This window comes from Mirounga leonina, unplaced genomic scaffold, assembly GCF_011800145.1.
Source record: "Mirounga leonina isolate KUSES-001 unplaced genomic scaffold, KU_Mleo_1.0 Mir_180, whole genome shotgun sequence".
NCBI classification, from domain to species: Eukaryota; Metazoa; Chordata; class Mammalia; order Carnivora; family Phocidae; genus Mirounga; species Mirounga leonina.
In genome coordinates this window covers 2,527,873-2,544,378 of record NW_023270469.1, presented here as the reverse complement: position 1 = coordinate 2,544,378, position 16,506 = coordinate 2,527,873, and the positions used below count along the sequence as shown (strand labels likewise).

Genomic DNA, 16,506 nt, shown 5'->3' with positions numbered 1-16,506 from the left:
CCCCCAGTCTTGCCATAAACCATCCTCAGACCCCAGACAACACCGCCTCACCCATCAGAACCCGGAGTCCTCAGGCTTCCTGTGCGTCAAACCCGCCCATAAACCCCAGTTGGATTATGATAGCTCCAATTTTCTTTTGGAAAACATAGAAGCCATCATATAGGCAATTCTTTCTTTTGCGCCACAGGGTTATAAAAACGTAGACATGGGGAATTCGAGGGAGAGAATCTGGCCCAACAGAGCATCTCCGGGAGCAGGAGGCTGGATGTCAATCCCACGCATGCCCTGAGCCAGCTGTGTGGCCGCGGGTGCCTCCTAACTTCTCGGATCTGCATGTGTTCGTCTGTGCTGTGGGGGTTGGGCCAGATCGTTAACATTCTTTTTTAGATCCAGGAGTCTCTAAGATCATGTCATCTCACTACGAAATGGTGCATCCTCCTGAAAGGCCATATTCTCCTGGCCATATTCTCATGAAAGGGGACCTCCTGCAAGATGCTCACCAGCCTCTACCTAAAACTGCTTGGTTTCCATTTATCTGTGTTTTGAACGCGCTCAGAACAAAGTGTACAAGGCACAGGAGGGTTTTCAGTGACGAGTCACCCCCCCACCTCCCCAGTCCCCCAGTTTCCCTTCGAGGAGACAAATGCAGTTGTCGGTCTTGGCAAGGTGAGCCCATACAGATAAAAGCAAACATGCTCAGATGTGCAGACTGTCTCTGGCACCCTGACTGTCTGCATTAACCATGTTCCGGAGCCACTCCTGCTCGTCTTAAACCCACACCTCTGCCCACGCCCCTTTCACACTCTGCTCTGGAACCCAAGCCCAGCTCCCAGCACCAAGACCGATGAAGGACTCAGACCCCATGGTACCGCCCCACGTCCCAGAGGAGAAGCGGATAGACAAGGCTGCAGCATTTTTGATTCTGTGTTTGTCGAGAGCACTTACCTGTGGCCCCACTTGGACTGGGGAAACGAGGAGGCGTGAGCGCCGTCTCCCGTGTAACCCGCTGCTAGCGGTATGAACACATCAAGCCTTTGCACTTGGAATAAATGCGCATTTCCTCCCTGCGGCCCCCCTGCCCTCTGTCTGAGGTCCGGTCCCCTCCACCTGCACAGCCTGATGCTAACTGCCCACCCCCGCCAGGCCCTGGGGCCTTTTCGCTGTTCCTCCACCCGCAGCTCCTTTCCAGCTGGGGGTTCCCAAAAACGCTGGCTGGGTCGCCCACTCGCCCTTCCAGTGTGATTCACGGGAGTGGCAGTTCTCACCATGCTGTCATCGCTCGCATGTCACCAGCTCAGGGAAGCCGCCCCTGGCTGCTGGTCCTAAGCTAGCTAGTGCACCTAGGAACTGAAATTTAATTGGCTTGATTGTAATTTATTTAGGTCTAAATGGCCACATGTGGCTTGGGACTACCACACTGGACCTGCGAGGCCAAACCAGGGTGACAGCATCATTGTTCACGGCCGACATTCTGCCATCAGAGGCGTGGGCTCCGAGCCCAGCTGCGTCCATGACCAGACTCCCTGACTGCCCTGTACCTCGGTTTCCCCAGCTGTTGCATGGGGGATCTCGCAGTACTCATCCCCTAGCTGTTTCTAAGGATGAAATGAGCTGGTGTCCGTAAAGCACGCAAGAGGGAGCCGGGCGTGCCATGGACACTGCAAATATTAGCCATCCGTCTGGATTGCGTCTGAGAGATGGTGGCCGGGACTCCACCTCGGGGCTACTGATTTCTAGTCAGAGGCTTCAAGACTTCAATGCCCAAAATAAGAGTGAACTTCAGGCAGGAGGAAGGTATTTCGAGGTTTCTAACACCAGGCTGCCAGCTAGTACCGTGGAGGCTCGCGAGGTGATGCATTCGGGCCCCAGGCCTCCTGGGTGTTATCTGCGTAGCGTGGGTCGGGGGCCTGGCCTGGGCATCTGCTGGGTTCTCCGTCCCCACGGATGTCTCAGGAGCAGCAGGCTTGGGCTAAAGGGGCTCATCAATGTCCTCGCTTGCCAGGTGAGGAAAGACTTTGAGGGGAGGAGGGGACTTATCTGGCAGCAAGACCTCGCGAGCCAGTCCAGGGAGTGGGTTCGCATGGGATGTCGGGACAGCTGTGTTTTCTGCCTGGGTTCTCTGTCCCTGAAGACCTGGGGAAGCGGGCACGTCAGCCATGGCTCTGCCTCCTCGCCAACCCCTCTTCCCCCAGCCGAATCCTCCTTCCTTTCATGCTGGTCACCTTCCCCACCCCCGGACAGAACTGATGAAGCCGGGTCTAGAAGCAGCAGATTCCCCAGGATGACGATGGCATCACTCTTTCCCTTTCCAAGCCAGGCTGAGGAAAAGGACGCTCTGAGTCACCGCTCTGCCTATCCCTGACCAGGCTGGCCGGGTGCCCTCCCTTGTGTGAAAAGCCAAGAAGGCAGCTTCAGACTTTCCTGCCACATCACCGGCCCCCGTGTCTGTCCTGGGTCCACAGACTGCTAGAGGCTCCCAGCGGGTCAGGGCTCAGTCTGCATGTCTGTATTCCCTCCTCAGGGCAGCCCCTGTGGACGCGGCCACAGTCGTGATCCCATTTTAGAGATTAGGAAACTGTAAACGGTAAAATAATGTGCCTCGGGTCTTCCATCAGGGAGCCATGGGGCCAGGACGTCAACCCTGCACCCTGGCCAGCATCCGCTCCATCTGTGGGGATGGCATGTGCAGTGGGCACCAGGTCTCCTGGGTCAGGAATTCAGGAAGGGCTTAGCTGGGTGGTTCTGCCTCGGGGCTCTCCTCTGGGTGCTGTCAAATGTCCTTGGGTGTTGAATGGGCGTCCAAGATGTCACACACACAGTGTCCTGTGGACACCAGCAGGTCAATGCCCTGGGGCCCGCATGCAGCCCCTCCATGTGGTTTTTGCTGCATAGCATTTGGGTTCACCTCCCAAATGGGTGAGCCTCCCAAGAGACCCAGGAGGAAGCACCAGCCTCCCTGGGACCTGTTCTCTGTCCCTGGCTATGGTCACCCGGGAGCACACTCATCCCTCCCCTGCGTGTGTGTGTGTGTGGGAGTGCCACCCTCCGTCTGGAGCTCCTGTGGGAATCCCCACATTCTTCACCAGTATTACGCTGAGCAAAGATAACGAAGATAATGCCTAACATTTATGGAGAGCTTGTTACTGGAAAGGGCCACGGGCTGAGAACGGCATACTATTTCTTCTTCTTTAATTCTCTGTGAGTGATTATTTCCAGTCCAAGAGAAAGAACGATGGGCCCAAGATGATCTAATTAATAAGCAGGGAACCAGTGTAAATATATGGATTTTTAAGGGGATTTATTGCAAGGAATTGGGAATTGGCTCACATAATTGTGAGGACAGGCCTAGCAAGTCTGGGGTTCGTGGGGCGGGTGGACAGGAAGCGCCCTCAGGAGCTGGAACTCCACCAGCACGGTCCCCAGTGGTGTCATCCATGGGTGGGCGGGACGCTCTCTCCCTCTCTCCCTCCATCTCTGTCTCCCTCCGTCTCTGTCTCTGTCTGTCTGTCTCTGTGTCTTTTTCTCTCTGTCCTGAAGGCATCTGACACCTGCCACACGGCCAGGAATCAGTGCAGGTGTAAGAGAAAGTCTGTGTCTTCCGGAGCATTGTTGTGATTATCAGGAGCACCCTCCAGACATCTGCCTACATGTGGGGTTTTCACCACCCTTTTCTGGTGGGCCCATTATTCCCATTCACAGATGAGAACAGATTCAGGAAAGCCAAGAGGCCCGCTCTGCTGGAAAGCTGTGGAGCTCGACTTCGTAGCCAATTCCCTCAAGAAGCAAAAGTACAGATGTTCTTAGGACGGGTCCAGGCCGATCATCAAACACGGCGGCGCCCTAAGCCCCCAGCCCTAGTGCGCACCACCCGCCCCCCACGCGGTGTCCTCCTTGCCTAGGAGCTGACCACGGCCCGCTCTTCTCTGCACTTGGTACCTGTGGGCGTGGCTGTGAACCCATAAAGAGGTCCTCCCTGCTTCTGAACTCCACGAAAGCACAATCTCAGCGTATCTGTAGTTTGTGACCTGCTTCTCTCATTCGTCACTGGTTTGTGTGGAGACTTTGGTTCCTTTGTGCACTTTCGGGAAATGACAGCCATGGACAAACTCAGCCAAGGACCCCCTGAGCCCGTATTTAAGCTGAGCTTAACTCTAAACCCTGGAGCCCCCATCTGGCTGCCTGCAGTCTTGGGCCAGTTTTGCAGAGGCAGGCCACACAGGGACACACGGCTCCAGGAAGACACTGTCACACCACGGCCCCCACTGCAAGAGCACTGCGTCCCCGGTGCGTGACTTTCAGAAGATAACATGACTCAGACCCGGAGGTTTGGAATTAACCTGCCCAGGTCACCCAGCTAAGCGGCACAGCAAAGTCCACACTCACGGGCAGCCTTCGGGCTGGTGGGGCTGTGGAGAGTCCATGAACACGGGTGGAACTTCTTAGCAAACAAGGGACAGCCCGAAGTTCACCAGTGCCTTTTATTGCTACATAATGCAGGTTCATGGCAAAGCCTGGGCTGCCCTCCCACGCCTCCTATCAAATGATTTCTTTGTCTTATGCTCATTTTGTTGATGATGTCATGACATGGCCCATCAACCCTTAATTAAAACCATGGCTGCAGTGTTCGCTTCCTTTAAACCGTGAAAGCCAGGGCTTTGGAGAGGTCCCTTCAGAGTCACAGAGGCTCAGGAGAAACAGTTGTGGGTTTCCAGAAGGAATCAAGAGGTTCTCAGAGGCGCTGGGGCGGGGAGGGACTTGGGGCACTGGGGGCTGACTGGGTCCCTCAGAATGCAAGCTTACTTGGAAATAGAGTCATTACAGATGTCATTAGTTAGGATGAGATCACACTGGCGTAGGGCGGACCCCTGATCGAAGATGACTGGGGTCCTTAGAGGGGGACCACTGGGGAGGACAGAGACACAAAGAGCAAGGAAGGATGGCCCTACAGGGTTCAGCGGGAGCACGGCCCTGCCAACACCTTGATTGCAGACTTGAGAACAGCAAGACTGTAAGTGTCTATGGTTTTAAGACACCCAGTTTGTGTTGCTCACAAACCAATACCCTGGATCACTTGTCTGTGAATCCTTAGGGGGACCGTGGTCTCCATCTGCAGGTGAGGAAACCGATGGGCCCAGGTCACACGAGGATGTCTGTGGCGCAGTGACAACCTGGCACGGCCATGGTTACAAGACATGTGCTGGAAGGGCACCAGGGTGTGAGTGGGTGTGAGCACGCCTCCATGTGTGAGAGAGGGAGTGTGGGAGTGAGTGTGTGTATGCACGGCGTGTCGGTGTGCGTAGGCGTGAGAGCGTGCGTGTGACCGTAACACGCAAGCACATATAACTGTCCCCCATGAGGAGGGTGAAAGACCATGATCTTATTCCACGAACACAAGGCTTTCTCGTGTCTCTCTGGGGTAGTCGTGGTCATTTTTCATTTCAATTCTTTAACTTTTTCTAAAATTAATTAATTAACATATAGTGTATTATTAGTTTCAGGGGTAGAATTCAGTGATTCATATGCCAACAAATTATGCCATCTGGAAGATATGGATGCATTCCTAGAAACATATAAACTACCAAAACTGAAACAGAAATTCTGAACAGACAGACCCATCACCAGCAAAGAAGTTGAATCTGTAATAAAAAATCTCCCCCAAAAAACAAGAGTCCAGGGCCAGATGGCTTCCCAGGGGAATTCTACCAAACATTTAAAGAATTAATACCTATTCTTCTGAAGCTATTTCAAAAAATAGAAATGGAAGGAAAACTTCTAAACTCATTCTATGGAGCCAGCATTACCTTGATCCAAAAACCAGACAAAGACCCCATCAAAAAGGAGAATTACACACCAATATCCCTGATGAACATGGATGCCAACACTCACCAAGATACCAGCCAATAGGATCCAATGGTCCATTAAAAGGATTATTCACTACGACCAAGTGGGATTTATTCCTGGGCTGCAAGGCTGGTTCAATCGCAAATCAATCTTTTTTCCACATTAATAAAGGAAAGGACCAGAACCATATGATCCTCTCATTTTAAAAACTTCTCATTGAATAGTCTCCTTTTCCTTCCCATTGCCTTTTTCGTTATTGTGGTAACGTACACATGTCATAAAATTTACCTTTTTGACCCTCAAAGCTGCACCATTCGGTGGCACCAAACCCATTCAGAAAGTGTGCAGACACCACCTCGGCCCTGTCCCATTTTCATGCCCCAAGAGGAGCCTGTGCCCTCCAGCAGCTACCCCACCCCTTCCCCAGCACCTGGTATCTGCTCATCCACATCCCCTGTGTCCCCGCCGACTGAGAGGGACCGGGCGGTGGGTAGGGAGGGAGCTCTAGGAGGAAGGTGACTCGCTCTCTACCATTGTCCACTGTTGTTCATTGTTGAAGTGCTTGAGCTTAGCCCGAGCAGATCAGGGCCAGGTGATCACTAAGGACTTCACCATCCAGCACCTGCTCCAGCTCGGGGCCATGATCTCTGGGAGCAGTCATGCTTGCTCAACCAGCTCAGACTCCAGGACAGTCTGGGGTGGGGGGTGGTGGTGGTGGTGAACTCATCCTTACCCACGACACGCTCACCGCGTCAGAGGTCGGAGGGCATGGCATGGGATTTAAAGCAATCACCAACTCACAATTCTACAGACAACGATCTGCCATGCAGGTTGAAAGGCCAACAAGGACAGAACCCAGTAGCCACAAACATCTGCTAATGTGTCATCTTTTAGAAACGCACAAACAAAATAAAACAGCGTGTCTCATGACTGGTGACATTCTTGTAACTTTGCTTAGTTATACGAATCCAGCAAGAGTAGATTTCAAGGATGTCAGTGCACTTGGTGATTTAAGATGAATGGAGCCAGTTTAGGGAAGAAAGAAAATAGCACGTTTTAAACACCAAAACCCTAAAAATTCTTGTCCCAGGAAATCAGTGACCTCTGTGGATGGGCAGCTGGAACACAGGGTCACTCTGAGCCGCAGAATGAGAACAACGTCTCTGTTACAAAGAAAGCATGGGCGTAAGGGAATACCAATTGGTAACAATTAGAGACGGATCAGATAGGTGGGGGAAAGTTCAGATCTCCTCTGGGGTATATTTATATATCCTCCCCAGAGCAAAAGGCTCGTTAACCTGTGACTGGCTATCGGCTTCCCCCATCAGTGACCTGATCCAGTCTCTCTGCAAGGAATTTCAACTGTGGATGACTTTACTCAACATTATTTGTGACCATGTCACCGGGGACACATTTTCCCCAACTATCTGAAGCACTGCAAACCACTGCCTCCAGGAAGCAGGCAGATGCTGTGGACTCATGAAGTGGATTGGGGGCAGACAATAAGGGGTGGTGGGGACTGTGGCAAACTGTCAGCCCAGACCTTGTCCAAAGTGACAGTCATGGCTGGGCTCCAGAGCTTCATTCCCAGATGGGAACACTGGCCCTGTATGGCCAAATCTGCTGAGTTTATCCAGAGCGACAGGATAGCTGCATTTATATGTGAAATGTCCCATTTTTAAAGCAGTCCCATTATTTTGGGCCAACAAAATAAGCCTGTTGCGGTTGAAGGCGCCTGCACTAGTCACAGGGAATGACAGTGATCTCTCTCTATGCATTGACCACAGCCTCCCTTCGCCCATGAAACGGTGGCCTTTGGCACCAGGCAAGATACAGATGTGCGGTCTGCCCAGTGCCTTCCTGCTAGGCCAGACAGCATCCCACCCCTGAACCTTTGCCTGCTCAGTGTCTCATGCCAGGAGGCCCTTCTTGACCCTCTCTAAGTGCAGGTGGAGTATGGGGTCACAAGGGAGGCTGTCTTTGTGATTTGTGAGAAGTATGTTCACGAGCGTGCATGGGGGTCAGACCTGACGACTAGCTGGCCTGCCCACCGGAGACCTGGGCATTCCCAGTGCTGGCCTTTCTCCCCACCGAGTCTTTCTTCATCCCCTCACGAGTTTACTCATGGCCCGCCATGGTCGAGACAATGTGGTCTCACTAACTTTAGGAGGTCGATGGCTTCGACCTAAAGCACTCTTCCCAACACAGGCTCCGCCTCAGGCTGGCCTGGCAGAGCTGTTACAGTTGTGATGCTCGGACTGAGGTCCGGAGCCTCTGGGGAGGGGTCCCAGCGCCTGCGCATTTATGAAGCTCCTGCAGAGATCACTGGCTCTTTAAGCTCAGGCACTTCCACGAAATCCTCAGCCTACCAGCATGTCTTCCTCAGAATGTCTCATTTTGTGTCTGCTCATTTGATACTTGGGACCAAACCAAAGTCAATTAGAGATGACCCCTTAAGGTCAGGGACCATATTTCAGCACCTCCGACGGCATGTGGTTCGGGGGACATTTGTGACAGGGGCTCCGCTTTCAAAATGACCAGGGTTCTCACCGCGTGAAGCTCTCGTTAGGAGAGAACTGTCGGCTGCCTGGTTAATAAGCTAACGGAACCTCCCTCTGGAGAGGCTCGAAACTGAAGCCCACATGGATTTAGGAGGTGCAGGACTATGGCAGAGCCTGCATGCCATGCAGTAAGAGACAGCACTCACCAGGGTAGTCGCTGTGGCTCCGGGATGGGAACGTTCACCACTGGGCTCCAGCCATTTCTGGACACGTCAGCGCGTGGGGTACGGTTCACGTGAGCGAACGAAGCCAACCCAAGGAACGGGACCGGCCTCGGTGTTCAGATGTTAATCCGAGTAAGCCCCAGCGGTTGATAACCATGACGTTCTGGAAACCAGACACCGTAGATCATTACACAGCAATGTCAGGCAGGGGGTGGTGCCCTGAACCCTCCCCAGTCCCTGGGTTCAAGTCCCACAGGCTGACTGTGGTTCTAGATTTTTTTTCTTTTGGGTCACCTCTACTTAAGGCCAGGGACACCTTTCAGCACGATAAAGGGCATGCTACAAGTGGCCGGTGTCTATTTTTCAGCCGTCATTTCCAGCTCACCTTGCCAAACGTGACCTTAAAGTGGGTAAGGAACACTACTGAACTCTGTCCAGGATTTTTTTTTTTTTTTCCCAGACAGTAACTGCCCATAAACCAATCAGGGTGAGGAAGTTAGGGGTGTGAACTGCAGAGTAACATACTTTTAAAAGACAAATTACACCCATCCCCGGGCACAGTCTATGAAAATTGTATGGTTAAGCAAACAAATGCAACTAGAACAGGAATATCCCATCTCTGGATGCAGGCTAACGGGTCCGTGTCGGCTGGCTTGCAGGCGGGCCTCGTGGTCACTTTGCATAAAGCAAATCTTGTTCGCCCCCTTCGCCTTATCTTTTCTCTGCCAACTTCAAAAGCTCAAGTGAGCCCTCTCCCAGAAGGGTAAAATTTCCAGGGTGACAGATGCGAAGAGCAAAGCAACTTGAGGTCAAAGGCAAAAAGAAAACAGTCTCTCATCTGATTAATGGTTTGAATTTAATTAGTGGGGAAAAGCTCAAATCAGACAGTGTGTGACTTGGTCAGGCCCCAGGTCCCTTCTTGCAAAATTGCAAACGGCAAAAGGGTGGGTTGGCCTGGGAAGGTTGACCTTTTCGAGATGCCTGCTGGTTTTTTGCTGGTCTAACCGGCAAGTTAAAGAGGAGTTTAAACAGGCACGTTGGTGATGTTCCAACCTCGTGGTTTAAAGGGTGGCTTTAGGGTTGTAAACTCTGAGGTTTTCGAAAATGAAATAAAGTTTGGAAAATACGGCAGCAGCATATTCTCACCCTCTAACCCTATCACCCCATGAAATGGGAGGAGCGGACTTAGAGACCTTCTAGGGAGTCTGGATTTAACAGTCTCACAGCCATAAAGGGTAAAGCAGGTAGGGATGTTGCCTTTTCAAGATTAAGTTTGGTTATTTAAAACAGGCCTCACATTTGTTCACTCATTCATTCATTCCACGAGCACCCACTGGGGCAGCCACAGTGGGGCAGGCGTGAGCGATTCAGACAAATCCTCCTGAGAATGCACCGCGAGCCCAGGGAGGGCAGTGACTCAGCCAAGTTCACACCCAAGTGCGCAGCTGGGTCTGGATGAGCATCTCGCTTCCTGAAGCCCAGCCACCACCACCCCTGCCCCCACCGCCGTTCTAGGAAATCTGCAACCCCAGGACTGCAAAATGGGCGAACAGGTAATAGTATTTAAAAAGGGTTGTATTTCAGAGGCATTTAGGACACTGTTTCTCCACCTGGCTGTATCTTAGAATTTCCTGGAGATATTTATTAAAAAAAGAAAGGAAGGAAGGAGACACCTGCCCTCTCTCTAGATAGACCCAGTCAGAGTCGCTTGGAAGTTGTGTTTGAGCACCAGTCCTTCTCGAGAGCTCCCTGCGAGCCTGGCGGCCACAAGGGCACTCCTGACCTGCAAGGCATTGCAGACGGGTGGCTCAGCGAGCTCCAGCATGGGTTAGCTCTGGGCCGAAGCCCAAGTCCCAGGCCTCTGGGCAGCAGTGGGGAGCACAGTTCTTCTGCTCTAGGGTCTACTGGTGGAACCCTGGGTCCCCCGACGCCCTGCCTCTCTGTCCCCCTCCCAGTCCTATTCTTTCCCATCTCCTGAACTGGTCTTCACTGTCCTCCCCAACCCCCAAAGGCTCCTGTTGTCCCCCTTCCTCCCCAAACTTCTTTCAGACTTTCGTGCTGACCTTCCCCCACCCCCCAGGCTTCTTGCTGATCAGAAAAAGCCCTCTTCTTGCCCCCTGGTTTGGACTTCCATTTCCCAACTCTTTTAAATCCTAGGATCTTCCCTACATTAGGAAATGGATATCACAAAGGCACAATAGCTCCAGCTTGGGGATTCCATGTCTGAGGTTTGAAAAATAGAGTTTTTGTCCTTTATCCCTGTGAATATTTGAATAGGGACCAACCCCTGTGCATTCTACATGTGATCCCATCATACAAACTTTCTACCCTTAATCACATCTTCAAACAAAAAGATGTAGCATATTTTGGCTCAAAAAAGACCCTCATAAGTATTGGATGGATGGATGGATGGATGGATGGATGGATGGATGGATGGATGGATGTGTGGATGGATGGATGTGTGGATGGATGGATGGATGGATGGATGGATGGATGGATGGATGGATGGATGGATGTGTGGGTGGATGGATGGATGGATGGATGGATGGATGGATGGATGGATGAATGGATGGATGGATGGATGGATGGATGTGTGGGTGGATGGATGGATGGATGGATGGATGTGTGGGTGGATGGATGGATGTGTGGGTGGGTGGGTGGATAGATGGATGGATGTGTGGGTGGATGGATGGGTGTGTGGGTGGGTGGGTGGATGGATGGATGGATGCATGGTGGATGGATGTGTGGATGGTGGAGGGATGGATGGACGGACATGTAGATGGATGGATGGAAGGTTGGATGGAGGGATGGAGGGATGGAAGGATGGAGGGATGGATGGATGGATGGATGGATGGATGGATGGATGGACAGATGGATGCATGGATAGATGCATGGAATGATTGCTGAGAGCCCCAATTCTGAGGGCATGTGGATCTGGATTTGAATCCTAATTGAGCCACTTACTAACTGTTGACAGGTTTCACAATGACTCTGAGCCTCAGGTAAGGAGGTTCAACTTTAGAGGGTATTGGTGAAGTTGAAATTAGATAATTTTTGTAAGAACCCAGCAGAGTGCCTGGCCCAAAGAAAATGACTGATTTTCTAAACTGAAAACAATAGCAAGTTAAAATACCCCCTTTCCTGGCCCTGTTTCTGGAGAGAACATCGGCCCCAAGGATTGAGAATAGCTTCAGAGTTCAGTATAAATCGGGTTTAAATAATAATTTTTATACCAAAAGGATCATATTTCATATACCATTCTACAACTTCCTCTGTTCGATATATTTCACCCACACTATCTTATTCACAATATCTTGTCCACATCATTTTACAAAGATATGTCATTTTTAGATGTTTTCATAATATTTCACCACATGAATAGTCCAGTGGACTTTGGGCTGTTTCTAATGTCTTATAATTCTAGGTTCAATGATGATCCTTGAACACAAGTCTTCATATTCATTTTTTAGAGGGGCAGACAATTGCTGGAAGTGGAATTTCTAGATAAATTGATAAGGGATAAGATGACAATTTAATAAAAAGTGCCAAACTGGCCTTTCCAAAATGCATTCCAACCATGCTTAAGAGGACCTACATCCCAACATCCCAACTAACTTGGAATATTTTGGTCTTTTCAATTTTGGACAATCTGGCAAACAAAAATTAAGTCTCCTTTTCAAATGTGTGCCTGCATTTGATTATTAATCATGGTGGGCATATTTTACATGTAGATTGGCCATTTGTACAGTGTGTTTGCGAAATGCTTATTTATGTCCTGCCCTTGGCTCATTTTTCTCTTTCAGCTGTTTATATTTTTCATATTGATACAGAGATGTGCTTTTATCATGTGGATCTTAATCATATGTCTGCCATATGTATTGCAAATTTCCAGTTATTGAACTACCTCCCAATCTTCCATTACAGATCTCTATAAGATATAATGTATATTACTCTTTTTTAACAGAGATCACTGAACATAATTTAACATCTTACTGATGACCCATAACTTGGCCCCTCTTCATGCACTCCCAAAGTTTATGCAATTGTTGGTCCTCTCAGTAAATGGCCTCACTTTGCCATACTTGTGATTACTTTTCTCTACTTTGTTATCTTGGTATTAAAAATTATATTCTCCCCCAATATCCTAAATGTACTTTTCTCTCTCAGCTACTGCTGGGCAATCCACCGAGTCTGTTAGAATCATGCATAAAGTAGGAGTCACTGGGTCACCGATAAGAGCCTGTGTTCTTTCCTACTCAGAAACCGAGAACCCTGTAGCAACACTTGAAAATTCTGAGTCATTTTGTATTTTCTTGCTAACCTCCATTGTTTTTCAGCTCGTTTAGGGTGCTTAGCATTTGAAAGCATAGTTAGGTGAGGCGTTACTCTATTCCAGAGGCCCTTACATAGAAGCTGGTAACCATGTCCTCTTTCTCGTGGGTTGACCGACTGTCAGACCTCAGACTTCATTTAGCCCATCCTTGCCCTGCCCAGACTTGGAAACCCTTCAACAGTGCCCCCAGCCAAGCGGTCCTCTAAGCCGTCTGGACAGTTCCCGTGGTGGACAGAACTTTCTTTAACCAGCTGTCATCAATCAAACAATATGTGGAACGAAATTCCCCAGAATGTCCGCCCCTGGTCCCAGCTCTGCCTCTAGCTGGCCTAGCTCTGCATGTGTCTTCTCCACGGGCAGAATGGTGATGGCTATGTAGTCTGTATAGATCTCCCTTGGTGGGCCTGCACCCCTCCCCAGCAAAAACACCCCCTTCCGCCCTAAGGGATAAACACTGGCTTTCCAAGTCCCACCGGGACTGTGGGGCCAGCCTGGGAATTCCACAACCTGAGCTGCTCTGGGCTCAATAAGGCACCAGACCCGAGGGGCGCCAAGCTCCGGGTGAGGTCATCGCTGTTCCAATCCCATTTAGCCTTCCCTAAACACTGCAAGAAACCTGCCCACCAGGCACGTCGATATTAAATGTCAGCCTGAAAGGGTTCTAAATCAAGGCAGGTTAGGTGTCTAAGCTTCTTAAATCTTGGCCGCTGCTTTGAATGCTGGCAATTGGCTCCCCTTTCCTTCAGAGAGCTTCTGGCAACGTCTTTGACTGTGATTCCAACGTCAACTCTTCCTGAACCCCCCAAAAGGAAAGAAATACGCACAAAGCAGGTATTTGTTTTTGTTCAACAATCTGGTCACTCAGAAATGAGAACTCAGGCCTGTATGCCCAGATGTTCCCCTTGAGGAGGGCATGACTCCGTCAACCACCTAGCACCAGTGGCCGCCACAGGGGTCCTGAGGCAAAAGGTCTGGCCCATGTCATGTTCTGGCAGAGGGCAGGCTTAGCTCAGCTTGATACAGGCATACGGAGTCCCAACCCCACGCAGGGCAGAGCAGGACAGAGGAAGATAAAGAATACATCATTGGGGAGCTCTTGTGGTTGGCCAAACCCAATGACCACCTTCCCTAGAGGTCAAAAAAAAATTGCTGAATACCTACAGTCTTGGGCAAGAATATGAACACTTGGAGCTTTCCTTCTCTGGCCTTGCGGTATTTTCTCATCTGTCAGTGAGTGTTTGGACCAGGAAACACTGAAATCCCCCATCAAACCTAATGTTTTTAGAGTCAAGTGGGTTACTTGGTGGGGAATGGGCACCAACCCATCTCTGCTGCCTTCACTCTCCTCGTGCAAGGAGGCAGCACTGCCCACTCGGGGGTGCCCCGTGGGCCCTCAGGAGGCTGCAAGATTTGTTGCCAGCACCAGCATGACCGTCACCGTCACTATCATCAGCCATCATCATCCTCACCTGGGTTTGCAGACATTTAGATGGAGCTAACACTCAGGATGGTTAGCGGTCCTTTTAGAGGTGACACACTCACTCCATGAACATAGGATCATGTTCGATATTGACTATTTTGGTTTTCATCTTGACAACACCCCTTTGCCTCAAATTCCTGTCCTTCTCCATTAGCACATGGGGGCGCACATTCTATGAACGGTGTGGAAAGTGGTGGCAGAGCGAGGTGTCTCTTCCATCATTGTGTGGGGTGATTCTGTAAGCACGATGCAACACGTAAGTACTGGAACACAGCCCGGGAAGAGACTAGTAGACCCCGTTTTGACCACATCCTGTCATCTGTCTGTGGTGTGTCCCCATTTGCTGAGTCTCCAGTGAATTTCCTGCACAATAGCGGGCAAGGGGGAGAGTTTGAGTTTCCCTCTTTTCTAAGCCAGATGACAAATTGGGACAGAATTATATGTATAATGTTTTTCTTAATCTCTCTTCTACTGCTTGCTCATCTATACAAAGACCTTTCAGACCATCATGTAGAATAAGAAAAGGAAGAAGGAAGAAATTTCACCATGTATACCTCTATCAAGTTATATATCGAGTTATACACCTTAAATATATACACTTTCTTTTTTTTTAAGATTTTATTTATTTATTTTAGAGATATAGAGTGCACGTGTTCGCGAGCCAGGAGAGGGGCAGAGTGGAGGGAGAGAGAGAGAGAGAGAATCTGAAGCAGACTCCGCGCTGAGCACAGAGCCCGAGGGCGGGTGAGATCACGACCTGAACTGAAACCAAAAGTTGGATGCTCAACTGTCTGAACCATCCAGACACCCCAAATATACACTTTCTATATGTCAGTGATATCTCAACAAAGCTGTTAGGGAGAGAGAGGGGTGATGAAGAGAGAACAAATCTCACCGTACCAGGTTCGCCCTTCCTTCAATGAAATACAGAATGAAAGTATTTCGAAAGAGCGTTAAGAATATATCCCCAGAGTCACTGAGTAAAATCAAAGTCTTGATCCCTGTCTGCACTAGAGGACCCAAATTCTTAGGGTGACCATATAACTGGTTGTCCAAACTAGAGCCCATTTAAGAATAAAAGGAGACACTAAAACCTATTAGTAGACATTAATTAGTTAAGAATCGCCTCAACTTAACTGTCCCAGCCCAAAGGGACTTACAGTCATCCTTCAGGCATCAGGCCTTGGGCTCAGTGGATCTATAACAAATTTTCACCAAAGGATAAATGAGAGAAATGAGGGCCATATAAGTATGCATGAATTTGTTCACGATTATCTACTGCCCTGTCTTGAGAAGGTCTATCTTTCATCTGTAATGATGTTCTTCCCACTTTTTTGGTGTGTGTTAAAATATTCTTTTCAAAATAAATTAATTGGTTATAGAGGTAGATAGTAGGAATTTGTCACTTTTGTTCAACTGTTTCCTTGTTATTTTTCAAGTACTTAATAGATACAATGAAAGTTTGTAAGCCTAGGTCAATCCACCTGATTTAAAAAAAAAAAAAAAAATTCTTGGTCTCTGAAATCACCAAATCTGGAGCCACTTATCTGAACCTCTCTAGCTGAGCACAGAGAGGATACCCCCGGGTATTGCCCTTTGGCTGCCCGACATCCTCACCCTTCTGAGAACCACCCATTCCTCCAACCACACTGCATCAGTTCCTAGTGTTTAACTTGGATCCCCTCCCCATAGACCATTAGAGAGAGTCGTTCCCTGAGTCCCACAAGAGCAGCGCACCCCACCCCACCAGCCCATCCCCACCCACCCCCACCCCAAGCAGTGGCAGCTCCTTCATCATCACAGATAGGGGAATTTGTCTCAGAACCATCTGGCAGGCATCACTATGCAAACGATGTCCCCACTGAGGGAGCCCATGGCCAGATTGCTATCTCAAGACCCCATGTTGGGCTGCTGTTATTTTTAAAGACAGCTCATTCAGCCACTGCAGGGAACTAATTTCTTTTCAACAAGGCCTGCAGCCCTGCCTCCACAGCACCCATCCAGAAGTTAGGGAAGGCACACAGAGATGGAGGGGGGTCGGGGTGGGGAACTATGATTAGCACAATTTCTAGGATCAAAGTCCTTTATGACCTGAAAGATCTCAGGCTGTTAGATTATAAATTGGGG

The 16,506-nt window shown here is 49.8% G+C and overlaps 1 long non-coding RNA gene across 1 annotated transcript in view; it reads right to left on the bottom strand.

The window, feature by feature from the left end:
* LOC118023489 overlaps window positions 1-16,506 on the bottom strand; it is a 149,173-nt gene that overhangs the window by 51,888 nt on the left and 80,779 nt on the right. Inside the window, exon 4 of the long non-coding RNA XR_004682827.1 lies at window positions 8,549-8,729. This is a non-coding gene — a long non-coding RNA (uncharacterized LOC118023489). The remainder of the gene's footprint in view (window positions 1-8,548; window positions 8,730-16,506) is intronic.